Below are 27,816 nucleotides of genomic sequence, written 5' to 3'. Positions count from 1 at the left end.
GCTGGAAAATCGCGTCCTAACATGGTGTCGTATCCCTCAGGGGTATACAGAGAGCCCATCGATCTTTAACCAGCTTTTGAAGAAAAATCTTGAAAGTCTAGTGCTGCCCCAGAAGTCAGTTCTGGTCCAGTACATAGACGACCTCCTTGTGGCGTCAGAAACAGAAGAAGCTTGCAGGGAAGACTCCATTGCTTTGTTAAATCACCTAGCTGCCAATGGGCACAAGGTGTCCCCGGGAAAATTGCAGTACTGCCTGACAGAAGTACAGTACTTGGGACACAGAATTGAGAAAGGCAAACGAAAGGTGTCACCAGACAGGATAGAGGCGATCATGAAAATGAATGCGCCTCAGACACAGAGAGAGGTCAGGATGTTCCTAGGGATGGTGGGTTATTGCCGACAGTGGATCGTGAACTTTTCACTGAAAGCAAAGCCCTTGCAAAAACTGACGCACAAGGAGGTGAGTGATCCGGTACCATGGGACAAAGACTGTTTGATGGCATTCTTACAGCTGAGAGAGGACCTGTGTCGTGCTCCGGCATTGGGAATGCCTGATTACAATAAACAATTCTTTCTTTACTGTTGTGAGAGAGAAGGTTGTGCGTTGTCTGTGTTGGTCCAAATCCATGGGAATGCCCGTAGACCAGTTGCTTATTTCTCGGCTACTTTAGACCCAGTAGCCGCAGCGTTGCCCGGATGTCTCAAATCCGTTGCTGCAACGGGTGTCAGCATTGAGAGATGTGAAAATATCGTCATGGGGCACCCGTTAGAGGTGTGCGTGCCACATTCTGTTGAACTGTTGATGACCAGGACCAAAACACAGCATCTGACCAATAGCAGGCTCACGCGCTATGAGCAAGTTATTCTTGCTGCAGAGAACGTGACCCTCAAGAGATGCTCTGTTTTGAACCCTGCCACCTTAATGCCACTTCCAAATGATATTGATGATGATGATGAATATACAGACCATGACTGTCTCGATGTGACTGAACTATGCACCAAACCCAGACCCGACATCGTAGATGAGCCACTGACCGACCCAGACGAAGTTTTCTTTGTCGATGGCTCATGTGTAAGAGACGAAGTTGGGCAGTTGAGAGCAGCGTATGCTGTTTGTACAATTGAAGGAGTTGTGGAAGCAGGGTGCCTGGAAGGAGTAAACTCCGCTCAGGTAGCCGAGATTATTGCCCTGGCACGTGCTTGCTTAGCAGGCAATCAAATTCGAGTCACCATCTACACCGACAGCCAATACGGGTTTGGGGTAGTTCATGATTACGGGCAGTTATGGTCTCAAAGAGGGTTCATGACTTCTTCAGGCTCTCCCATTCGCAATGGAGAGTTTGTGCGCCTGTTGTTAGAAGCATTGCAATGTCCAGCAAGTATCGCAGTTGTAAAGTGCATAGCACATACCAAAAATGAGGACTTTGTTTCGAAAGGCAATAGATATGCTGATGAAGTTGCGCGGTATTGCGCAGAACAAGGTTACTCTTTCACAGAGGTGGATGTGGGTGGAATAAATGTAAGAACCGAATTAGCCATGATACTGGAAACTGTTGATACTTGGGATGAATTGTCAACCATGCAAGAAAATGCTCCTGATTCAGAAAAGGAAACATGGGAAAAGGCAGGATGTGTAATGGGTGAGACTCATTTTTGGGTCTCAGCAGACGGCAGAGCAGTGTTGCCCAATGAGATGGTGAGTCCAATGGCTAGACTCATACATGGTCCCGTACACTTAGGGAGAGATGCTATGCTGAGAGTGTTTAGACAGACTTGGTACAATCCTAAGTTTAGAATAGCAGCAGAAGCAGTGTGCCAGCGTTGTGTGACCTGCCAGCAGCTGAACGTAGGAAAAAGAACACCAGTTGCACTAAGTCACATAGGAAGGTCTGGAGGTCCATTCAATAGAATGCAGATAGATTTCATTGAAATGCCAAGATGCAACCGCCTTCGCTATGTCCTGGTGGTTGTTTGTGTGTTCTCCAGATGGGTTGAGGCATACCCTACACGTAGGTGCGACACCCTCACAGTGGCTAAGTTACTGCTTAGAGAACTTATCCCTCGTTTCGGGGTGCCGGCCTTTTTGGAATCAGATAGGGGAACACATTTTAACAGTGAGCTTGTGAAGATGATTTGTGTTGCACTGAATATAGATCAAAAGCTCCATTGCAGTTACCGACCAGAAGCCTCAGGAATTGTGGAACAGATCAATGGAACGATCAAGTCCAGAATAGCGAAAGTTTGCTCCTCAACGACCCTGAGTTGGCCTGATGCCCTGCCATTAGTCCTCATGAGCCTTCGTAGTACCCCAGACAGAAGAACAGGGTTGTCACCACATGAGGTGTTAATGGGGAGAGCAATGAGGCTGCCATCTATTCCAGCTACTGCACTGTTAAATATCACAGATGATATGATCTTGGACTATTGTAAGGGGCTGTCTGACGCCATGCGTTCTGTGTCCCTTCAGGTGCAGGCTGCAGAGGTTCCAGCGTGCCAGGGCCCGTGCCATGACCTGTATCCTGGGGACTGGGTCCTGGTGAAGAAACATGTGAGAAGAAGCTGCTTGGATATTCGTTGGCGTGGGCCCTACCAGGTCATCCTGATCACAAGTACAGCTGTAAAGGTGGGAGGCCTGCCCAATTGGATACACGCGTCACATACGAAAAGGGTTCCAGCACCTCTGGAAACAGCTCCTCTCTCGGATGGACGTCCAGCTGAAGACCAAGAAGCTATAGAGGGGGCTAGCCAAGCTGTAGAGGTGCCAGTGGAAGCAGGGAACGAGTCTGACCAAGCTGAGGACGGTCAGTACAACAGCGAAACAGAAGACGCTACAGAAGGAGAAGACAGCTGGGAGTACGAGTCTGACCCTGACAGGTCTGAAAGAGAGCGAGAACAGACCAGAAGGAGAAGGAGTAGAAGGGCACGTGGAGAAGCAATTTGGCCGCAAAGAAGAAGTTCTAGCCTGAGGTCAACTCCAGAAGCAACCCTTCCTCCGATATCAGAAGACTCAGACCCAGAAGAAGGTGCTCAGGGCGCTGAAGCACCCGACCGAAGAAGGTCAAGAAGAGTGCGTGTGCCTAACAGAAGATACTCCACACCTGAGTGGACATATCTGGCGACAAATGTCTGTGAAACCGGAGACAGGGAGGATCCGAGCGGTGGTGGTGTCCAGTTCTGAGCCCATTATCACTGTGGAAATACAACTGTTGGTACCCGGTGTCGAACAAGAAGGGTCACTAACATTCGTGCTCCCCAGACCTCCCCGCCTCAGCAAGTTAAAGCACATGTTTCTTACAGAATTGCAATTCCCCGACTTTGGTACAAAGATAACAGCACATGAAGAGCATACTCTTCGCATGGAAATATTGAACTATGCTATTGAAGCTGCAACCACAAATCTGATAGTTGACTGTTAAAGGACTTTGTAAATAAAGCAAGCAGAAAAAGAAGATTACCTAGCGCCCAGGAAGCAGAGAATTTTAGGGAATCCCTTGAGTTGATGGAGAAGGGCTAGGGTTGTCTTTTTGAACTGTGAAAGGACTTTTGCGAAAAAAGGCTGTCAGCCTCCAACTGTGTGGATTCTAAAGACAAAAAAAGGATTGAAAGAGACTGTAAAGGAACGAGAGGAAAAGAACCTTTTTGCAAAGAGAAAGGGAAAAGCTAGATTGTCTGACGAAATGGAGGCCGGCACCCCGAACCGCAGAGCTAAATGTATAATAGGTACACTAATAGTAGGAGTGATAATATTAATAGCTTTAGTGGTAACAATTTCTTATGTAAAGGGACATGAGGAAGAGGTAAAGGTAACTGATGCGAATTCTGTAGTAACACTTACACCCACTGTTGCAGGTGAGAAAAGGGAAAACACTCAAGAGAAAGCGTTATTGGCTGCAGAAGCCCGCAGGTTACATGTGGACGAGTCCCAAGGAGACTTTAGGTCGAATGCTTATGCTAAACTTTTGTATGAATACGTGGATGCCATGGAGGTTAAGGATTGCTACGTCTGCATGCAGTTGCCTGCGTCTGTAGATGAAGGAATTCGATACCATCACCTCCCTCTGACATATGGCATTACATGTAGCTTATTGCTTAGTATATTTTATGAGAGAGATAGTTTTGAATACTATTTCTCTAATTATGATTCAGTGTTGCCAGAAGTCCCAAATTATAAGCAGATGAATAAATGGGATTACTGGAAGAGTGAAGACAGATTGGCCAAGTTCTTCATTCCTTGGATTACCTTAGATACTTCACATGCCCGTAGAAATAACCTGACATGCAAGGTGTCAGAAGTCGAGAAGAAGTTCATAGGGCAGGTGGATGATCGTTACAGGAGACAAAAGATTTTGAAGAAATCAGGACAAGGGAAATTAGATTGGACCGAGGAAGAGAAGACACATAAGAGAAAGGGTAGTAGTGGTCCAATAGCTTTAGATAAAACGCAGAGAGGAAAGTTATGTCTTCACCGAGCCAAAACGTATTATGAAAATGTATACGTGGGTGAAGTTGACTGTGAACATGCTTTTAATTTAGAGTACTACACTAAGGATTTCCTGAAGGGAATGCAAGTGATTCCAAATGTGTATTTTGTATGTGGAAGAAATGCTTACGTGAGACTACCTGACAACTGGTATGGATCATGTTACTTGGCAATTGTCTTCCCCAAAATATATCATGCACAAGACTTATTGATCATTGAGGGCCAGACATCATCGAGGGGAAGGAGAGATTTAGGCGATGCAGAAATGGTTGGAGATGTTTTTGGAGCTATGTTCCCTCTTTTGGGAATAATCCTTAATGATGTTAAAATTAGACGACTGGCAACAGTTGTCGACAGGTTGTCTGCCAGCACTGCACAGTCCTTAATGCTGGTAGAAGGAGAGATGCAATCGATAAGGGCTATGGTTCTTCAAAATCGGCTTGCATTAGATGTCTTATTAGCAAAAGAGGGCGGAGTCTGTAAGGCTTTGAAGGTCCAGGAATGTTGCACTTACATTCCAGACCTTTCAAAACCCCTTGAGAAAGTTATTAAGAACATAACTAATATTCACAAAGAGATCGAAGACTTGAGTAGAGAAAATGTCTGGGAAAAGGTGGGCCACGGAATGAGTGCAGTTGGAGGGTGGTTTTCCACCTTAGGAAAAAGCTTTATATGGTATATCCTAAAGCCTATCATCATAATATTGATCTGTGGGATAATATTGTGGGGATTGGTGAGGGTATTCAAATGGTACAGAGCAAGAAGGTCAGAAAGGGCCCAAAGAGAACAGTTGCAGAGATTGGCTGCCATACAAGATAATCAGTACAGGAGTCTGAGAGCTCTGGAAGCGCAGAGAATGCCAGCAATAACTGCAGTTTAAATGTTAGTGATGACCCCGAGAGGTCATCAAAGGGGGGAACTGAGAGAGCGCAAACTGATTTAAATATATGAGTACATCACACTTACCTATATATAGTAAGCACAAGTCATGATGAGAAATGCCATGAGTGCTAATAGTATCTGAAATTATATTCTAAATGTATAGCTAATATAGAGATTTAAGTAGAAGTGGAACTAATACAGAAATGTGTGACATTATATGATTTTATTAGATGTGATTATTTTGAATCCATGTCGTGAAGCTGCTAAAACATAAGGTGGTATGTGGTTAAGAGCAGAACGTGGTAGGCCTCAGGGCCAGAGCTGGAGGGAAAGGGAAGGTGGTTCTTTTCACGACACAGATTGTTTAACGTTTTTGGTCATTGCATTAATGGGCCATGATTTATAGTGATGTTTTCTAAATAAAAGAATAAGAGTTTTAACATGCTTTAATTAAATGAAGAAGTTGAATGCTATAATCATAATGAGAAATATTGTAGGCCTGAAATGTTTTAGCATTGATTTACACGTACATGTCTGGGCTGAGAAATGTTGCAAGCCTTTTTAGAAGTCTATGAGAGTTGGGTTCTTGGCGGCAGATATCTGTCTGCAACAGGAAAGGGGGGGATCCAATTATAAGTGAATGAATAGAGGTCTGTTCAGTAGACGGCCCAGACATGGAGGAGGGTTTTGGAATGTTTAAGGGGTATCAGCGGGCCGGAGAAGAGTCTGAGAAGCAAGGTCAACTCTAACGCATGAGGCCCAAGACAAAGCATCATGGAAAAAGCCTGAAGTTGCACCACGTGAGGGGCGTTCCACAAGGGGCGTCTCAAATGTTGTTGACTGTTTTGTATTAGGGACAGCACCCCTGGGTGGAGTTAGAGCAGAGACCTGAGGACCCCTAAGAGAGTGGATGGGTAGGCAGAGAGGGGTCATGACTGGAGAACTTTAGGTTTTCACCAAGAGACTTAGAGTGAGTGACTTCCCTTGGGGGTCATTCACTGCTGACACCTTTGTTAGGTTGGGATTTGGTTAAGTAGGGATACCATCTAGAACAGGGTAGGGACGCCTAACCTGTGTTTGTTTTCCTCCAATCTAAATGAAGGAGCGATATGCGTCGATGCTTATAGCTTTGCTATTTTTAGAACTTGTGTTAGTGATTTCTGTTGCTCGTCTGAGGGCTTTCCGAGAGCACATGTATGTAATTGGACCTGTGTATCTCGTGAATCTCATTCTGAGATGCTTGTATTTGCAGCTCATTATATCTTTACAATAAACTTTTGAAACCTAGAAGTTGTCCGTGATCTTTAAGAGTAGAGTCCTTTATTGGGTGAACTAACTTGCAGATAGGTGTACTGTTTTCTTCCAAGACAGGCAACAAAGGTTCAGTCGACCAGATCGAGGTTTGGATCAATAGATATAAGGTATCGATCAAAATCTCGCCCTTTCAGGTCCATGTTTTGTGCTCTTTTTTTTTGTAGAGTCAATAGCAATGAGACAGGTTCTATTAGATGTTGTGCTAGTACTTTTTAGCACGCCTTCAGTCCCTTTTCAGCGAGGTCGCTGCACTTTTATGAAGCCAGTCCCAGCATTTATATTTATTTATTTATTTTATTTAGAAAATTTGTTAAGCGCACAAATACCCGAAGGTGTCTCGGCGTTGTATTACCTTTCCGTGAGGTAAGATGCAAGCACCCAACAGAATAATAAACAGGCAGTGAAAGTACTCCCTGGGAACCCGAAGATACTAACATACAAACACCCACCACAACATTAGCAATGTCAATAACACACATCTCCATTACAGCACACTGTACAAAAAAATAGACGGGCTAAAGCTGTATTCACGAGAACTAATGCTCTGCTGATCACTGACCTTCGGTCACTGGCCTGCTCTCTCCCCAGCAGCTCCGCTCTACTTTCCCTCCCGCTGTGCTCTCCAGCCCCTCCTGCGAGGTGTTCGAGGCCGCTGCAGGCCCTGTGTGTCACCCATTACTGCCTCCTGCCTGTCTTGCGCCTGATTGTTCGTTATTGCTATCTGTGGTAACTGTGGCACTTGACTGTTCGTTTTTAGGTAACTGTATAGCTTGTATTGTACTTGTAGCGGTTTTTCTCCCCCTTGTACCTTTTTTCTGTGCCTGTTGTTTTCTTCCGCTCCCCACTACCGCCGCTGCTGCCCCTGCGACCCCTCCCTCCTGTTCTCGCCGTTCCCACCTCCCAGCTGATCATCCCTTCCCCTTCTTAATGGCAGCCGCTGTGGGGGAGCGCGAGTAAGACCGCTGACCTTCGTTCACTGGCCTGCTCTCTCCCCAGCAGCTCTGCTATACTTTCCCTGCCGCTGAGCTCGCCAGCCGCTCCTGCGAGGTGTTCGAGGCCGCTGCAGGCCCTGTGTGTCACCCATTACTGCCTCCTGTCTGTCTTGCGCCTGATTGTTTGTGATTGATATCTGTGATAACTGTTGCACTTGATTGTTCGTTTTTAGGTAACTTTATAGGTTGTATTGTACTTGTAGCTGTTTTTCTTCCCCTTGTACCTTTTTTCTGTGCCCGTTGTTTTCTCCCTCTCCCGCCGCTGCTGCCCCTGTGACCCCTCCCTCCTGTTCTCGCCGTTCCCGCCTCCCAGCTGATGGTCCCTCCCCTTCTTAATGGCAGCCGCTGCAGGGGAGCGCGAGTAAGACAGCTGACCTTCGGTCACTGCCCTGCTCTCCCCCCAGCAGCTTCGCTCTACTTTCCGCACCCTCCTGGACCAAGGCCACTCCACAGCCCTCATCCTACTCGACCAGCAGCCTTCGACACCATCTCCAACCACACACTCGTCACCAGACTACACGACGCAGGCATACAAGGAACAGCCCTAGAATGGATCTGATCATTCTTCACCAGAAGAAGCCAAAGAATTAGACTACCGCCCTTCATCTCTGAAATCACCTGCGGAGTCTCACAGGGTAAGTAAGTAAGTAATACTTTATTGTACAGTTAATAAAAACCATTACAAAAACCATCAGCAGTAAAAATGGAAAGTATTAAAAATATTTATAGCAGCATAGATGATGGAGTTATTCGATTTAAGCTATGTTACAAAGTGCAGTTTAAAAAAGGTTAAAAAGAACTGAGTGTCCGTCTGCCGTTAGGTGCTCGTGTCCTTCTACGGAGAGGGTTTCTTTTGTCAGTCCTGCCCCTCATTCCTATACAAAGTTAGGTATTGCAGTGCCTATTCCTTTTTGGAAGACTGGCTGGCCTTTACCCTGAATGTTCATAACTTTTAGTTATAGTATGCCAGTGTTTAAATTCAGTTTAGGTCTCTGAGCTGTCTTGATGTTTTGGCACTCACAGTATTGAGGGTGTGCTGTCCTTGTCCGTTTGTTCTTTCTTTGTGTTGATTCTGCTTTCTACAGCTCCGAGGTATTTTACCAGTCGGCAAGCCATTTGAACTTCGTCGCCTCTGAAGCAAGCCAGAGTTGCTTGTCTGCACGTCCTGATTCCTTTTTTTTGTGAGTAGGGGTCTCAGTAGGTTCCTGCCGTCTTGCTGCAGCTCTTTGCAGATGGTAATGAGATGTACGATGTTTTCCTCATGAGTTCCACACAGGCGACAGTTTGCCGGTGTTGGGGGCCACAGCCAAGGGGCCACATGGTCAGCTGAGGGTAATACTCCTAATCGTAATTTTAGGAATTATTCTTTTATTTTTTTGGTGAAGCTGGTCAGAAGGTATGCCTGTGGTGTGAGTTTATTGTAAGTTTGTACTGTCAGCCAGCCATGTGCTCTCTCCGTTAGTGAGGCTTTGTCTTGTAGGAGGGATTCTTTCCTAACTGTATTGTTTACAGCTTTTTTGAAACCTGCCAGGCTCCCTTGCAGATCCCATAGTTGACACACAGGGGTCATCTCTGAACCCGGCCCTCTTCAACATCTACATGGCCCCCCTCGCGGCCATCGTCCGACAACACGGCCTCAACATCGTCTCCTACACTGATGACACTCAGCTCATTCTCTCCCTCGCCAAAGACCCAGCCACCGCCAGACTCAACTTCCTGAAAGGAATGCAAGAGGTCACCGTATGGCTGACCCACAGCTGCCTCAAGCTCAACGCTGAGAAGACAGAAGTACTCGTACTCGGAACCACCCCTTCAGCATGGGACAATACCTGGTGTCAGACAGCCTCCGGAAGCCCATCGACCCCCTCGAACCACGCCAAAAACCTTGGCATCGTACTCAACTCATCCCTGTCCATGAACCGACAAGTCAACGCCGTCACCTCCAGCTGCTTCAACACCCTATGCATCCTCCACAAGACTTTCAAATGGATCCCACCGGAATCAAGGAAGACAGTCACCCATGCACTCATCACCAGCAGACTGGACTATGGAAACACACTATTCGCCGTCACAAACAAGTCCCTACTCCGGAAACTCCAGACGATACACAATACCACTGCCCAACTTGTCCTTATCAAGACCTGGTAGGTTGTGAGGCACATATACAAAAGCTTATATAAATTGGAAGCAACATGAGTAGCCCTGCTGACACATAATTTTATTCATACAGGATGTGAAAGACTGTCTTACAGAGAGAAGGAACATGCGAGAAGGTACATGAGGAGCTTATCTCACTAAATAGCCAGTACTGAGTACAGTAAAAAAAAGCAAAGCCTTACAATACAATCATTTCAATTCAACACAGGAACTAGATGTCCTACCCGAAAATAGCCCTGCCCTGATGAAGACCTTCAACTAAATATAAACGTTCCTCTCCAAACATCACGAAGGTCGAAACGAGTTGGCAAATATACATAATGAGGTCAAGAGTACACAATAATAAAATCATGCCAAATGTCCGGCATCTTGAGCTGAAAAAGTTAAACTCAAGCTAGAAATGCGTGATTAGCCTCTGACCCCCACTGGAACTAGAGAATAATGTATATGGAGGACAAAAAACATAGTTTCCCAATAGTAGATAAAATAAGTAGGACCGCTAAGTGAAAACAACGCTTCTCTGACAAAGTGAATGTATTTGTACAGTGCTTTTGATTGTAAAGATAAGTGCTTGGCTAAGAAAAAATGTTTTTTTGTGCTTTTAATGTCTCTAGGTATGGAAATGTTGTAAATATTGCTTTGCTTTAAGATAACACAGAGGGTATGTTCAAATAATCGGTGGTAGGAACCCTGAATTTATAAAATGTATACCAAAGAGATGGATACGAATTGCGAATCCAGAGTCAATTAAAAAGACTTCTGAGAAAAAAGACAAATATAATTAATGGTGTCTGAGGCATTTCTTTGCTCAAAATTAGCCCAACTCGTCCTCGGCATCCCCCAGCACGAACACACCAGCCAACACCTCTGAACGCTCCACTGGCTCCCCATTGAGAAAAGAGTCACCTTCAAAATCCTCACCCACGCCGACAAATGACTGCACAACACCGGACCCAAATACCTCAACAACAGAATCAACTTCCACGTACCCAAAAGGAACCTCTGATCTTCCAACCTCGGACTGGCCGAAACCCCACGCATCCGCCGAGCCAGAGCAGGTGGAAGATCCTTCTCTCACATTTTAGCAAAAACCTGGAACGAGCTCCCGGCAGACATCAGACTCGCCCCCTCCCTGAACACCTTCAGGAAGGCCCTCAAGACCTGGCTCTTCGGCTAAATGGAGCTGCAAAGCCCCCCCTCAGCGCCTTGAGACCCTCACAGGTGAGTAGCGCGCCTAACAAACCCCTTATTGATTGATTGATGGAATGCTCCAGGGGCTCTATTATTCAAAGGGCACACTTTCCCTATATGTGCCCGGCACACTTTAAAACAGGTGTGCCAGGAGCAAACAGGGAAAGTGTGCCCGATTACATGGAATTCGCTGCCTCTGGGCAGCCGTGAACTCGCGCTGCCCAGAAGTCAGCACATTCCTGTGGAAATCAGAGCGCCTGCTTTAAAGCCGCTGTGTGTTTTTACAGTGCAGGTAGCAACCCGCCTGCACTTTGAAGGGGGATTAGAGATCCCTAGCAGGAGGGTGCAGTCATTGACTGCAGCCGCCTGTATGGGGATGTCTGAAGGGTTCATAGGACCCTCCCCCCCCCCCCTACAGAGGGTTGCTGTCAGGGGGCTCATTGACAGTGTGCACCTTTCAGGTTGCGCACTGTCAGTGTACCTCCTGAGAGCTTCTTTGCCTTTGCACCCACGTTTGTAATATAACGCGGGCACAGAGGCAAAGGGATTCCCTCATTTGCATGGGACACGGCCCACGCAAATGAGAGAACGCCCCCTGGAGGTAGCACTAGCGTTTTATGTGCGCCAGCACTATTGGAATTACAGAAGGGGCCGCACAAGCATCTGCGGCCCCTTCCAGTGTGAGGGGTATTGGGAGTAGAAGGTTCAACTAGGAGAGGAGGGAGTGCATGAGTGAGTTCTCTGGGGGAGGAAGGGTAGTTAGTGAAGGGATCAGATGGCATGGAGGCGGGGAGGACAGGGAAGTGGCGGTCAAATATTGATAAGTTCTGTTCAGAGGATTGGATTAGTATGTCCCATTTCTGTAAATGGTTATTGGCAGTTCTACAGATGTGCACATTGTGCAAAAGCATAATGCTGTCGTTCACAGTCAGGTAATCCAATGCTGAAGTGACTGACACAGTGTCTCATGCTGTATTCCAAGGAGGGTGGAAGCAAAATGTAAATGACTCTACAGCATACCAAAGGACGAAGAGGGCAGATTGAAAGCTCCTTTGTTCAGATATGTACAGTACCTACATTTTTACTTTTTTTTTAAAAAACGGTATTGGCCATTGCCAGACCTAATTATGATGTGAAGATCAGGGTGGCAAAGTGATACTGCGTGCACCAGGGGCTTTACCCTTTAGAACTTCAAAATGTTCTTTGATTTGTTGCAAATCATTTTTTAAATTTGAATTTCACTTTAATATAATTTATTAAGTGGTTTGCAACAAAACTTGTACTTGCATCAATTTAGCTTAATTACCGCTTGGCAGAGAGTCTTTTTTGAAATCCTGCAGGCACCTTTGCCTATCTCTCACAACCACAATTGGAGCACAGAGGGAAAACAGGCAGGGTCGCCCTCCACTCGAAAGTTTATAGAACAATCAACAGACCCTGTCCAGGGGCGTCAACATACGTCAGTAGACGAGCGGAACAGTCATATGGTACTGCTAACCACTCCAACACCACACAAATATTGTAGAGGTGCTATCACTGCTATGCGCCAAGATTCATAAGAAACCCAATTTCCTTGACAGAAAAACAAAGAACACCCAGTCTTATGACCCACCTAGGTCTATCAAAACAATCCACCTTCAAAGTGTGGAGTCACATTCTCCTCTGAAAAAAATGTGTGAAGGCCAAGTGACACCTCACGGAAACACCACCAACGGGGTAACTGGTATGTAATTTCCAGACAAGCCCCTGTCTCCGATTGAGCGTTTACGATAGCTATTTGCTTAAGTGTATGTAGGACCTCACGTCTGGAGTTCCTCAGATCTCGTCCATCCCTTAGGCAACCGGTATGATCAACCAGGTGGTCTTCGGTTAACAAAGAACAAGTGTCCAAAGTTGAGTGGCAGCATATTGTGCAGCCCTGATGAAACTGCCCTACAGTAGGTGGCAGTGAAACATGTCGGCACTGGCACTAGGTAATGGTGTGCATGATTAGCTACCAGCCTTTTTACTGACACAGCATCTAAACGTTTTCCCTATGAATAAAGTTAGTTAAGGGAACTAGGTGCTGTGTGTTTTATGCACTTTTTATGTTATATGTTTGTCACTAGCAGACTGTCTCTGCTTCTCACATTTTTGTCACATATTTGTGTTGTTTGTGTTTGGACACTTTTTCCCTTTTTTCTTTGATGACCAAGTGACTACCGATGATGAGACAGGGGCTTGTCTGGAAATTACATACCAGTTACCCCGTTGGTGGTGTTTCCGTGAGGTGCCACTTGGCCTTCACACATTTTTTTCAGAGGAGAATGTGACTCCACACTTTGAAGGTGGATTGTTTTGATAGACCTAGGTGGGTCATAAGACTGGGTGTTCTTTGTTTTTCTGTCAAGGAAATTGGGTCTCTTATGAATCTTGGCGCATAGCAGTGATAGCACCTCTACAATATTTGTGTGGTGTTGGAGTGGTTAGCAGTACTATATGACTGTTCCGCTCGTCTACTGACGTATGTTGACGCCCCTGGACAGGGTCTGTTGATTGTTCTATAAACCTTTGCATATCTACCCAGTGTCACCTTTACATACGCAACACCTATTAGTTTTTTAGACAACAGAACTTTGCACTTGCTTGTCTCGCTTTGAAAATAGGCCTACAAGTGTTTGCCTGCAAGATGCTGGCTGCTGAAAACCCTAACTGAATGCAAGTGTCAGACATAATAATGATCACCTAGCAGCTGTGTGAAACAAAATACACAGCGATTTCGAGATAGTCTTTTACAATGGTTCCAATTCTCGTGTATGTGAAAAGGTTGAGACCCAACTAAACAGGAAGCTGGCAGGGCTTTTTATTTATTGTTTGTGGTTTATAGGGCGAGGGCCAAGAACTATTGTGAGGCCGCTTGAGGGTGCAGGTTTGTGAAAAATGTAATTCACATGACTCAATTTTCTTAACGTCAGCATGACCATGTGACCTTCATTGTCAACCCTGTTAACTTAGTTATGACTTAATGCCGGACTAATCGGAAGTTAACCAGGGCCTGTATTACTCATTGGGCATACTATAGCAATCTGCACTGTGGTGCAAACTTTCATTGGTGTACCAAATGGATTGTGTCAACTCACTTTATGCACCTGCACGATACCGACTGACTGTTCAGCCATTTTCTCATCTATACGTCCTATATTGCAGACACAAGAAGAAAGAACAAATGATGGACTGAATGCTAAACAATGCAAACATTCACCCCAGTCACAGAGCTGGGTTTAATCCATAATTTTTTTGCTCAAAACGCCACTCCAGTTTGGATCTAGGTATATACAAATCACTCTTCACCCTGCTCTTCATGGTAACAGTCCAGCCCCAACTTGCAGGCTAGGTCATCCCTGGTCTGGAAACAAGCATCCTGGGACCGGTTTCGGGGTATCACCCCTATCTGCCAGGCTAGCTAGAATCTAGTGGCACAGTGAGCACGGGACCCCTGTCTGGAGATACCCTTACCACTTAGGGAGACAAAAGCAAAACGAACAAGTGATGGAAAGCATGCTGAACAATGCAATCTTTTACTCCCAGACACAGATCTGGGTTTAATCCATCATTTGTCTGCTCACCAAGTGCCACCATGCCACTGGATTCAAGCAAACTAGTTAGGGAGGACCTGGCCTGGAAGTTCCGGCTGGACGGTCCCCATGGGGAGCAGGGTCAACACTGATTTGCATATGGCCGGGGTTAAACTGGAATTACATTTTGGGCAAGAAACTAGGGATTTAGGCCCAAATTTCTGTACTGGGGTGAATGTTTGACATTGTTCAGCATACCGTCCATCAATTGTCCTTTTTGAATATTACAGACACGGGCACATAGCAAGCAGGTAATCAGGAAGTACACAATTGTACACCACAAAAACAATTATGCAAAGTTAGTACACCCCTTGCAGGTCTGCTTGGAAAGAAGACACAGGAATCCACGGACCCTCCCAAGCAGCCCATTGTAGGAGGTGCATTCAAAAACTCTCTTCCACCTCTTAGTATTGGGCTGTCCCCTGCACAGGCAAAAGTTTGCGCATGCACGGAAGACCTTGCTTTTTTAACATAATGCAGTGCACAGTCTCTGTCTGTGCCTAGCACCTACCACAGCCTAGCACAGGCATCATGTTCCAAAATACAGGATGGAATCAGATTACCCCTTTGGTCACCTCTATAATACAGCAAACGTGCAAGGACAAAGACGTTCCCTCATTTACATGGGTCTCAGCACCAGCAGTTATTTGCCAATACCAGCACTCATGACAGTCTCCCACATGGTGGCTCTATTTGTCTAATTTAGGGATTAGCACAAAATATGCATTACAAAGAAATAATATCTGCATCCCAAGCCATTCTTATAGCTTTGGGGGTTGGAATAGTCTCAGTTGTCACACTTGTAGGAATGTGTTGGCATGGGCAATGGGTTGTGCAAGCTGCAGTGATCACTTGACGAGGGCCTGTCACTTGTTTTTTTTTTTTTACAAATTAAGTACTGGTCTTGGCCCCTTGGCAATAAGGGAATGCCTCCCCCTTGGAAAAGTGCAGGCGTAAAATGAGTGCATCCGTGATCCATATTACATAAAAGGCCATAAAAGAATCTGCAGCCCCTTCTGTAATACAAAAGTGCAGTACAGACGGACACACAAAGCAGGCACAAATGCTCCTGGGGTGCTTATTATATACAGCCTCTGGTGACTTCATCATAATATTCGGCCAACCACAGTAGGACCTTGCACCAAGAGACGGGCAAGTGACACAGAACGATTACACCCGAAGCACTGTAGATAAATCTACCGCAGCGAACCATTCATGCAAATAGGTGTCAACTGAAGCTCGTCTGAAGACGTTGGCTTTAAGATAATCCCAAAACCACATACATGTGATTCTATCTCTCTGCTTCACTCCATGCCTAATGGCAGCTTCAATTTTGCCACAGCACCTTTGAACCACTATGAAGCACCATTCTGTCAACCATGAACAAATAATACAGTGATCAAATACTCTAAGATAGTAAGTGTAAGCAAAGACAACGTTACCTTTCTTACACATCTGTACTTCACTCAACCATGACTGAAACTACAAGTGTGCCAAGATAGTTTGAAGATCTCCTCTGAACCCCATGATACCAAACTCTTCCCTCTAAGAATGCTCATTAAACCCAATTCTACCATGCATGCACAACAAGCAGATCAGGCTCTTCCTCGCCCTGAAGAAGTGCTGTAGGGCTCATTAGAGGTGTGAGAAGCTTTACAAATGCTTACAATACAGTTTGAGTTACGTTTCCCAGGTCTGTGTTTTGGTCTGAGCGAGTTCTAGGAGCCAGATCTTTGACTGGGAGGAGTCTACCTCACAGTTGGGGTGGTCTGCTTCTGCCATTTACTAGGTACAATATAATAACTGATTTTTCCGGGACACCGAATGGTGCACATCTGCAAATAAAAGGTGTTAGAAATGGGGTTTCTGGTCGGCTAGTGTATGCACCTAATCCAGGCAGAACCCACCACTATATTCAGCTCAAGGGATTTACACACTGAAGATATCCCCTGCTCACCCCCTTGGTAGCTTGGCAGAGCAGTCAGGCTTATCCCAGAGGGAATGTGTAAAGCATTTGCGCAACACACTCACACAGCAGTGACATACTAGGCACACCACAATAGCAACTCCACACAAGATTATATAAACATTAGCCTTTGTATTATTCATACAAACGCATTAGAACATAATCACATATATTACTCTTTGCCACCAGGCACTTGTCATGACTTCACAGGGATTACATAAATCACTAGGCCAATCGGTTCACTGTCATAATCATTACAGTTAGGGACCAGTAGCTACTGGTAATATTGCACTAGGCACAACATGTTATGCATACATCTAGTCAGCAGTGCTCCTTAGTAAACACTTGCTGTAGAACATATATCATAAACCTCATGCCAACAGTGGATCTATTGCCACAGATATCCACATCAGTGCATAATCAGCAGTGCACCATAAATCGCTTGTAGAGTGCACACACCACCTAATCACAATATGCTCACTTAGGCATATGCAGATCACCAATACTGCCCGTAACACTTGCTGAGTGCCCACCTTGTCTTTTGAGGCAGTAAATCTCCACTCAGCATGGAGCACAGGAGTCTCCGCTCCCCCCTTTAGGGAAATGTGGAAATGCTGTGGCCACTTCTGAATCCGGGGCCACTACTGGGCTCGTCCCATGATGCCACTCTAAAGAAATGGCCCAATGGCGGGGAGGCCTCACGTGGTCCACCGCGATGGTGACCCTCGAAATGGCAGCTGCCCACTGGTGCACAGGGAAGCTGTTCTACTTGTTAAGTAAGGTGATATCAGCTCGGCTCCTCACCCGGCCTCTTACCGGTCCTGTTGCCACACACAGACTGCTCACACTCCAAGTGAGTCAGCCTCGTCCTGGACTCCCTCTGCGTCGACCAGCCGGGCCACTGCGACCTTCACTGCTTGGCTCCTCTGGCTTCTGGTATGCTTCTGGGCCTCGCTGGGCCAGGAAGACATGGAGCAACGTCTCCACTCTCTCTCTCGGACCTCCAGCAGCCCCCAGCTGATGGGAGGCCATGAGACTTTGCTTCGTCTTGCTCGACTTCTTACGGCAGTGGTCCCTGCCCACAACCAGGCTCAGGTATGCCTGGTTTCTGTTTGCTGTTGTCTCCCTCGATGGAGCCCCGCCCGCAACCAGGCTTCCCCTGCCTGACTTCCAGCAGCTACAGGAGCTTCTCCCTTGACAGTCCCTCCTCACAGCATGATTGCTCTCTCTGCAACCGCTGTATGATATATCAGCATGAGCCCACGTCAGGGGCTCCAACCCACAGGGCACAGAAATCCTGGAGCGCTTCCCGTGCTGTTGCGGGCACAATGCCCCCCCCCCCGGCACTTCAGGGCACCAAATGTAGAGCTTTCACCGCATGCTGGATTTAGAGGGCAAATAATAAATAAAATAAAGCGCTTAGCCTGTCTCCCACCTGACACAGACAGGAAGCAGGCAGCTCTTCTCTTCAAGAATCACCAAGGGCAGATCTGGGCACAGGCAGGCCAGCACTCTGGGTCACCCAGCAGAGTGGAAGTCCTTTCAGCCACCCAGCAGGTCAGTCCCCTGTGGCGGTTCCTCCCGGCACACTGCAGTCCATAAAGTGTCTCTCTTTAGTTCAGTTCCAGTTCTTTTTTTTACATGGGGTCACAGCCCCAATACTTATAGTTCTGACAGGCTTTGTTCTTCCCCCTGGCATAGGGCTCTGAGCCCAGTCCAGACCAGTTCTGGGGCACTTTAAAAACATAATTAACAGAGCACAACACTCCCCATTCAAAGTGTAAGCCCTGGCTCCAGACACACCACAGGGGGGCGTAGCCATCATTATGGAAAGCAGGCACAGCCCTATTCAGGTGCAGGTGCTATTCCTCCCACCACTCCAAATGCAGACTATGCCTATTCAGGCGCCAGGGTAATCCCCTCCAGCTACTCTAAATTCAGCCAAAGTCTATTTAGCCTAGCGATGTGTCACCCAGGCAGGGCAGGGAACACCTCAACCACCCCAGAGACTGGCTGGAGTGAATGCACATCCCCTCTCTCCTGTCAGTCAGAACCAGATGGTCAATACACACCAGGCTGGCACAAAGAGACATAGCACAAAGAAATGCTCACTTCTAAAAGTAGCATTTCTAAAATAGTAATATTAAATCTGCTTTCACCAATAAGCAGGATTTATCACTACTATTCCAAACATACCAAACTTGATTATGTTACCCCTCTCAGATCAGGAATTACCACTGAAGCACACCTCGGGACATCCCCAATGCATCTCTAAGAGAGTGCAGCCTCACAGCAGTGAGAAACCAAATAGGCTGTTTGTCACTACTAGGACTTGCCACACAGTTAAGGCACATGTCCTACCTTTTACCTACACCTCACCCTGCCCAAAGGGCTATCTAGGTCCTACCCAAGGGGTGACTGATATGTAGTGAAAAGGAGAGTTGCAGACGTGGCAACCACTTTATGTGCCACGTGACAGTGGCAGTAAACTGCACGTGCAGGCCCTGCAGTGGCAGAGTCGGAGACAGGTTTGAAAGGCTAATTTGGTGAGTGGGGCAAGCAGCGCTGCAAGCTCAACAGTAGCATTTAATTTACTGGCCCTCGGAGTATAGGATACCACTGTACAAGGGACAGATAGGTAAATTAAATATGCCAAACAGGGGTAGACCAATCTTACGAAGTTTACCACAGAGAGCACATGCACTTTAGCACTGATCAGCAGTGATAAAGTGCCCAGAGTCATAAACCCACCAACAACAGGTCAGTAAAAATACAGGAGGAAGGCAAAAGGTTCTGGGATGACCCAGCAAAAAGGGCCAAGTACAACAACAGGGGCTACTATGAACTAATTTATGGAATTCCATGTACCCACCTTAGAAGCATGGAAGGATATGTTTGCCTTGCTGGGTTTTGAATTCAAGAACATTGCATTAAGAAATGGTGAGTGTTCAGCACTCTGAGCCATCTTCCGTAGATTGAATGGAAGTGTATGTTGAAGGACAGATTTCATGAGAGTCTTGTGGCTGACGTGCGAGGGGACTTTACTGATAGTAGAGTGTCATATGTAAATACTTCAATGCCTCATCAGGGGTATCAAGCACTATGTAAATGCAATTCAGTAAAATACAATATGTTTGACGCAATTCATGAGGAGGCATTTAAAGACACAATGGCTGCTTTGAAGTGGTCCGCATTTCTGAACTCTAGGGGATATTGACGTCAATGTTTTGTACAAATTGTGTTTAAGTTTGTGCAGAGACCTACACAGGGGTCATGCAGATGTAAAATCTGATTTGAACAAGGGCTAACAAAGAGGGGGTCCTGGGTTCCAAAGTGAGCTGGGTCAGAATTGCTCTCAGCCTCAGCTGTGAATTGCTAATAATTTTCAGCACCCTAATCTTATCTTCACCTTGTGACCAAATTGTATGATTCTGGCAACAAAAAAAAGCACTTTGGGCCTCCTTTGCTCTGCCGGAATGTCACTTTTTTGATGCTCTGGTGGCGCAATGTGCCTCATCATATTTTCATGTAAATATGTGCCCCTTTCACACAGAACTCTGCATAAAAGGGACGTTTCATGGGTGTTGCTGTGGGTGTTCCCACGCAACTCCCATGAAATTTGAAGCATTCCAAGATTTACGAGGAATCATAAACCTGGGAATGCGTCAGATTCTAACGCCACCCCTGGGGTGGCGTTAGGGATGCGCAACAAGGAGAAATATCCTTAGTTCGCCATGCTTTTTTCCTCTTTCTATGTATCCTGCAAGCATACATCGAAGGAGGAAATTGCCTCCATTGATTGATTTTGTGCAGAATGGTGTTCCTTCCTGCACACAATCAGTTAACCCCGCAATGCAGACACCCATGCAAATTGGCAAGAGGGTGCCTGTGTTGGCGCGAGGGTGCTTTATTGGTGCCAGCGCAGGGGTCAGTACAGGAATGCACCGTATTCTGACAAATACAGTGCATTTCTGCTCTTTTAGAATGATATAGCTCTGCAAAATTGCTTGTGGCACCACACTGCACCATAGTATTGTAAAGGAGGCCCTTCATCTCTCTTTGACTCCAATTCCTTCTCAGGATAGACAGAACTTGTAATTGCTACTTACAGTGAGGGAAAACATGTCTGTGTGCCAATTCGTGATCCGGGGTCCAACCTCCATTGGCCTTTCAGGGACCTGTCTCAATTCCCTCTGCTTCCTTTCTTCTTCCCATTTAGACACCGCTAAGTCTTACAAGACACATAATAACAGGCATGGTTACTAGATTTGCAATGCTAGGTGGCAACAGCAGAGGTGGTGTGCTAGTAAGGGCGAGAGCATCTGAAAGACTCCCACGGCTGGCTACATTCAGTTATATATTATGTATTATGCAAGCGACACGTGACTGATTCTTCAAGAGTTTTACCTGACTTTGAGCAATGTCATTGGAAAACTCCCTGCTCCCCACAACTTAACCAACCCTAGTCGCCTGTGCAGGAATTATCACCGAACTTGCAAAACAGACACATTTGCAAAGCCAGCACTTCTGGGTTCCGGCGGGAAGCGCCGTGTCTCGTGACGCACCTGGCCGCGGCAGCCGCGGTTCAAAGACTCTCACGAACGGGTTTGCGTGCAGGTGGAGCGGGAACGGCTCTCCCCTCGGGAGAAGGGCGAGTTCCAGGTCACTGGCCCCACGCAGGACTAGACTCGATGCAGTTAACGCACAGTCCAGTGGAAACCAGCCCGGCAGCTGGACCTGAACAAACAGCACGGAGGAGTCACACATTTGCCAGCGCGAGGGGAGAGCGCACGGAAGCATGCACACTTCCGGTCACCGGCCAGAGACTGAGGTGGTCTTCGAGAGGGGGACAGGCATTTGCTTTAATCACACTGCATGCTTTGAGCTCCTTGTTAGAGGGGCACAGCGTCTGCGTGCCAGGTGGTTTTCATGACTTTACATGGAAAAAAACATAGAACGTATAGTCTCGCCTAGATCCATTTTATATGGTCTAACCAGGGCACAATACCTAAAAAAAGAAGTGGGGGAGAGGGGGGCTAACCTAATTAATCCGTATGCAAGAGGCATCATGGCGTGTGACATCTCGCCGCGTGAGGCACGTGACATCGTGGCGCATGAGGTACGTGACATCACAACATGTGACATCACAGGAAGTGGCATCACAAGAAATGACATCAGTTCTTAAGCCCTCACATATATGTTTAGCAGGTCTATCATGAGTACATTTGAGCACATTTCGAGTATACTTGCAAACCCTCCTGATCTAGTCAGAAGATTCACACTTTTGTAAGCTTAACATACACCAATGTTACCTTTTGTCTGCGTAAAGGTTCCTCTACAATAGTGATATTTAAATTATTACAATGCCTCCTCAGGGGTAGTAAGCGCCATATAAATGCTATTTATTTTGTGCAAATAATAGGAAAGATCAACACATCTGATGTTCTTACAGTGCATGCAAATCTCCTAAACAGAACCTGAACAAAGTGAAAAGCTGCATCTTTCAAGTATGTGTGAAGTGCTAACCTTTGTTTCCCCTCTACTGCATTTGCTTCTAGGTGTGAGGCTCCTAACTGCTGCCAGCCAGGAGACTGGAACAAAAGGAGGCCTGATCACCCCTCAAATTCGGCCTTTGTTATGGGCCCAGCAGGAGTCAGAAATAAGAGAGCCCATCCCGTCCCCGCCTACACGTTGTTGCGGATCCTATACAGTTAACAACATGCAGGCGCTGCTGTGTCCTGGTGTTTGGAAATTCCACCAGGACGAACTCAGCATCAACCCAACTTCTTGGCAGGGTGGACGGCGTCCACCCTGTGTAGCCCAGACTCGTGCCCAGGGCCTAACCATAACCCTAAGTCTTTACTTGTTTTTCATGTACTTAAGCTATGGCATATCGTTTTCTTGCAAATTGGCAATGATTCCTTGATGCGCTTATGGCAAGGCAGCCAGTTTTAGAAGTGGGGAACCAGGTTCGAGACTCGAGTCCCGGCATCAGCTCAACATCTTGTGATTCTGGTCAAACCACAGATTTTGGTGGATAGGATAGTCCATCAGAAACGTGACTGATATATCGTCTGCCATATTACAAATGCATTCTGGCACCTGTAATACGACGGACAGAATATCCGACGGACGGGATATCCGTCACATTTGTGACTGAGTATCCTTACTGCCAAGATCTAAATCAGGCCTTTAATCTCCTCATGCCGAAGAAAATTAATGTGTCTTGTGTACAGCACCTGATGCTCATGTAAGGTGCTCCAATACCACTGAGGGGAATCAGAGTCATATAAAACAGCATAAATAAACTAATGCACTATTTTCACGCAAATTAACTTTAAAACGGTTGAGCTTATTTACAAGATGCCTGCACCACCGGAGCATAACTGTTTTTGACTTGCCGGTGGCGCAAGCCTCTCAACCATATCTATGAGGCGACACAAATCCACCCTGAGTGGCGCTGCACGGCCTCATAGATATGGAATAAAACACAGAGCGCAAAGAGTTGATTTGCCATACTCTGCGTCAAGGGTGTGTTCAATGGGTATTGGAGTGGGTGTTCCCATGCGACACCCATGTATTATGACATTGCCCCAGATTTAGATAATCACGTAAACCTGGAGCAGCTCCAAAACCTTATGCTTGCCCAGAACAGGCATAATGAGGAGCAATGTTTTAATTTCTCCAGGTTTTTTCCTCTTTCCATGTGTGCTGCATTTTGCAATACACATCGATGGATGAAAACACGTCTCAACATTGTTTTTGTGCAGGAAGGTGCCTTTCCAGCACAAAAACAATCCTGCCATCAATGCAGACACTCTTGCACCAAGGGTGCCTGCATTGGTGCCAAATTGAGTAACGGTGCTGGCTGAAAGGACAGAATGCACTATATCTCGTAAATACAGTGTATTCCCACCCTTTTAAATTGGCATAGGGAAGCAAAGCAAAAAGACTTGTGGCGCAGCTCTATGCCAATATTTTGTTAATCAGGCCCTGTTTTGCTCAAAGTGGGATGCAAATGTCTCCAGTATGACTCTGGAAACCATGCACTACTGTCCTATGCTTCACTTGTGGCAACTCACTGATGATCTCAGCAGGTTTTTACATTTTTGCATCAATGAACACAATATTCATGTGTATTGTCCAGTATGACCCTAGAACATAGCTCAAAAGTGCACCTCTCCCGCGGAGAGTGACCACAGTCTGAGAGAGACTGGCAATGGTGGCAGATGGATTAGACAAGCTCTTTTCCACTGTTGCCTTCTGGGGAGAGATGATTGCTGGTCTCTCCTGTTAAAAGGTCTGCCTAGTCTCTGAATGGGGTCTCTCATACTAGATGCATTACATGTGGAGTAACTGTATGTATATGCATGCATAGAGTAGCAGGCACAATGTGCTGGACTGACTGTGGTCAGAAATCAATTTTGGGATTCATGTTTGTGGATGAGTGACAATATGGAAAACAGGTTAGTTATCCTTCTCAGATCCTTTATTGTTTGGAAGAAGTCTCTGGAACATCCCTAAGCTTTTGTTTTGAAGTGAGCTAGACTATTGGCTGGATGTAGGTAACACATCTTTATGAAGTGAAAAGTAAGCCCTTGCATCTTCCTGCTTGGATGAATAATGATAGTAAATTCCTATTTGTAAAGTGCGAACATATCACCCGTAAGGATTTCATGGTGCTGAGGGCCGTCATGGAGATTAAGGGCCATATGTATCATCAAACTATATTGCATTTCCTAAATAGCGAATTTTAAGGAATCGCTATTTAGGAAATGCAAAACGGTATGTATGTACAAAATCGCTTTTCAATAGCGATTCCTTAGCATTCCTAATTTGCGATTAGCAAATTGCTAATCGCAAATTACCCAATCATTTCCATGGGCCAGGAGGCCCATAGGAATGAAAGTGCAATTTGCAATTAGCAATTTGCTAATCGCAAATTAGGAATTTTTTCAAGGGTGCAGGGGTGTCTCAAGAACACCCTGCTGCACCCCTGAAAAAGACATTTGGGGGCATATGGCGTACATACATGCCCTAAGGGCATGTATGGGCGTCATATGGCACCTGTGTTTTTTTATAAAAAAGCTTTTTGAAAAGAATTCGCAACTTACCACCAACTAGAAGTTGGTGGTAATTTGCGAATCCTTAATGTCAATTGTTGAATTTTTTTTTGTTGTTGATACATTGCATTTAAGGAATCGCAAAATTTGCGATTCCTTAAGTACAATCGCAAAATAAGGAATAGCAAATTTTGCAATTCCTTATTTTGCATCAAACATGTTTGATACATACCATTTATCTAATTAGCATTCGCAAAGGCCGAAATTCGCAGAATTTCGGCCTTTGCGAATGCTAATTAGCTTGATACATATGGCCCCAAGTGAGCTATTGCCCATAGTCACATGATGCTGAGCTGCTGCTGGCACCAAGGATTGTCCCATGAACTCCGCGCTCCAGAATCAGCCACTCTGGCTGCTGCACCACACAACTCTCCCTATCCTAGATAAATAGGACTATCAGGCCCCTAAAGAAATAGGACCATCGATGGCATATTATCAGAATATCATGACCGAAATATAATTTGTGAGAAAAACTGTGCCACGAATATAATTTACAATAATATGTTTACATTTAACAAGAGGAAATCTACACCCATTGGAAGGATATTTTTATAAACATATTTAAGACATGATACATCTGTCAACAGATAGTTTGGCCAGGCTCCGGTCTATCCTGGTAAATGGTCGAACCCAAACAATAGGATTTTGGTTTTGTCTGGGTTACATTGTAATTTGTATGTCCGGAGTCAGTCCACTCGCACATTCATGCAGAGGGCGATTGATTCTTTTGTGTGCGCCGAATCCCCCTAGTAGGTGAGCAGGAGCTGCGTATCATCTGCATATGATATGACCTTAATGCCAAAAGATTCAACCAAAAAAATCATTGGATTCATATATATATATATATATATATATATTCAAAAGAATAGGGCTCAGGGAGGAGCCCTTAGGGTTCCTCCATCTCAATAGTTTCGCTTTGGAGGAGCCGGGGTTCATCCAGACTACCTGCTCTTGGTTCTCCAGAAAGAAGCCTAGCCAGCTTAAGGTTGGCCCAGTCTCCCCTACATGTTTGTTTTTGTAGCAAAATGCTGTGATCCACCATGTCAAACACGGCTGACAGGTTCAACAGCACCAGAGTAACATTAAGTCTGGAATCAATGCTGATCTTAATGGATTCAGAGATCTCTAATAGCATTGTCTCCAAGCTGTGTCGAGCTCTGAAGCTGGATTGGGATTGTGTAACAGTTTGTTTCCACAAAAGAATTGATGAGCTGACAAATCACCACTTTTTCCAAAGTCTTGGTAGCTGCTGGCCGTAATGAGACTGGCTAAAGTTCCTGTGCACTTCAAGGTGCACTTCTTCTAGAAGTCTTATATGGCACCCGAATGGAGTGATACAGAGAACAGCACCTGGTAAATTGGGGCAATGTTGGCTGAAATAGTCTTTAGGATAAGAGGTGGACAAGTGTCTTCGGGGGATCCTGATCTGCAGTTTGCAAACTGCACCCTCAACTTCTCTGTCAAGGGTGGTAGGAAGAGCGTCAGGTTTGTTTCAACTGGAGGCCCTGCTATGTCTCCAGGTCTGGGGGACCAGATCAAGAAATCTAGGTATTTCTAGGTTTGCCTGGATTTTGGTGATCTAATCTTGAAAGAAGTCGCTAAGTCCTGAACAAAGGACTTGATTGGTCTTAGGCGGTGGGGCCATTGTTTTTCGTTCAGTGAAGCTGGAGGCGATTTTAAAGACCTTCCCGTTGTTATCAGCCTCCTTTAATAAACTGGGCATAAAAAGAGCAGCAAGCTCGTTTTATGTTTTTATGATATATATGGAGGGCTAATTTGCAGCATATTTTGTCTGCCTTCTGATAGTGTCACCGCCAGGCTCTCTACAGCCTTTTACAAAGAGCTATCTCCAAGGCTAGTGCTTGAGAAAATCAGCTGGCTGAACGGGCAGTCATTCCCTTCCGAGAGGCCCTTATTGGAGCAAATGAGTTGGCTGCTTTCAAGAGCCAGGTACATTATCATTCTCTGTGACCTTGCCCATGAGCACTGGGCTTGATTCATCCAGGACCCTCTTGAGGTCAGGTAAAGACACATTGTTCCAGGATCTTTTTCCCTACACCTGTGTGGATGATCTACATTTCTCTCGACCTGCAAAAGTGGTCTGACCAGGTCATCGGCTCAGGGCTTTCCCGAAGTACAGCTATATTTGATAGGATGCTGTCAATGGCATGGCATGCTCTAGGAGTGGGGCCCGTATCAGCTTGTGTTAAGTTGAATGAAGATAGGGATGCCAGAAAGCAGATGGAGAGTGGGTCATCTGTCGTGTCAAAATGTTCGTTGAAGTCACCTAAAATGATGAAGTTTGCATAGTTACATTTAGGGACTATGGACCCTTGACCCTGTTGTAGGGAGGTCGCTCCCCACGCCGCACAGCTCCACCAGACTGCGCCTGCCCTTGACCCAGCGGCTGCTGAGTGCGAAGCCCTCCACCACCCGCAGGCTGCCACCTGCGCCTCATCCCTGGTGGCCAGTGGTAGGCCCGTCGGTTTGTTTCTGCCCGCGCTGTTGTTTTTGTGCCCCACTGTTTTAATTCTGTAATGTGCTTTGTATTGGTCCTGATTGTGCCTGTTGCTTGCTGCCTTGTTTCTTGCCTAGTTGCCTCGCTGCTCCCTTGCCTAAGCTTGTGCTTGATTTCACCAGTCCGCTTACCGCCGCTGCGTCCCCTGTGGCCCCGTCCCCCCGCCCCCATTTGTCCGTTCCCCCCACCCAGCTGCTCCTCCCTCCCACCTCCCCTTCTTATGGCAGCCGCTGCGCGGCAGTGAGAGTGACCCTTGACCCTCTTGTAGGGAGGTCGCTCCACACGCCACTCACCTCCACCGGACTGCGCCTGCCCTTGACCCAGCGGCTGCTGAGTGCGAGGCCCATCAGCACCCGCAGGCTGCCACCTGCGCCTCATCCCTGGTGGCCAGTGGTAGGCCTGTAGGTTTGTTTCTGGCCGCACTGTTGTTTTTGTGCCCCACTGTTTTAATTCTGTACTGTGCTTTGTATTGGTCCTGATTGTGCCTGTTGCTTGCTGCCTTGTTTCTTGCCTTGTTGCCTCGCTGCTCCCTTGCCTCTGCCTGTGCTTGTTTTCAGCAGTCCCGCTTCTTGCCACTGC

The sequence above is a fragment of the Lissotriton helveticus genome, chromosome 5_1 (assembly GCF_964261635.1).
Source record: "Lissotriton helveticus chromosome 5_1, aLisHel1.1, whole genome shotgun sequence".
Classification (NCBI taxonomy): Eukaryota; Metazoa; Chordata; class Amphibia; order Caudata; family Salamandridae; genus Lissotriton; species Lissotriton helveticus.
Note: the sequence above shows the minus strand (reverse complement) of the source record.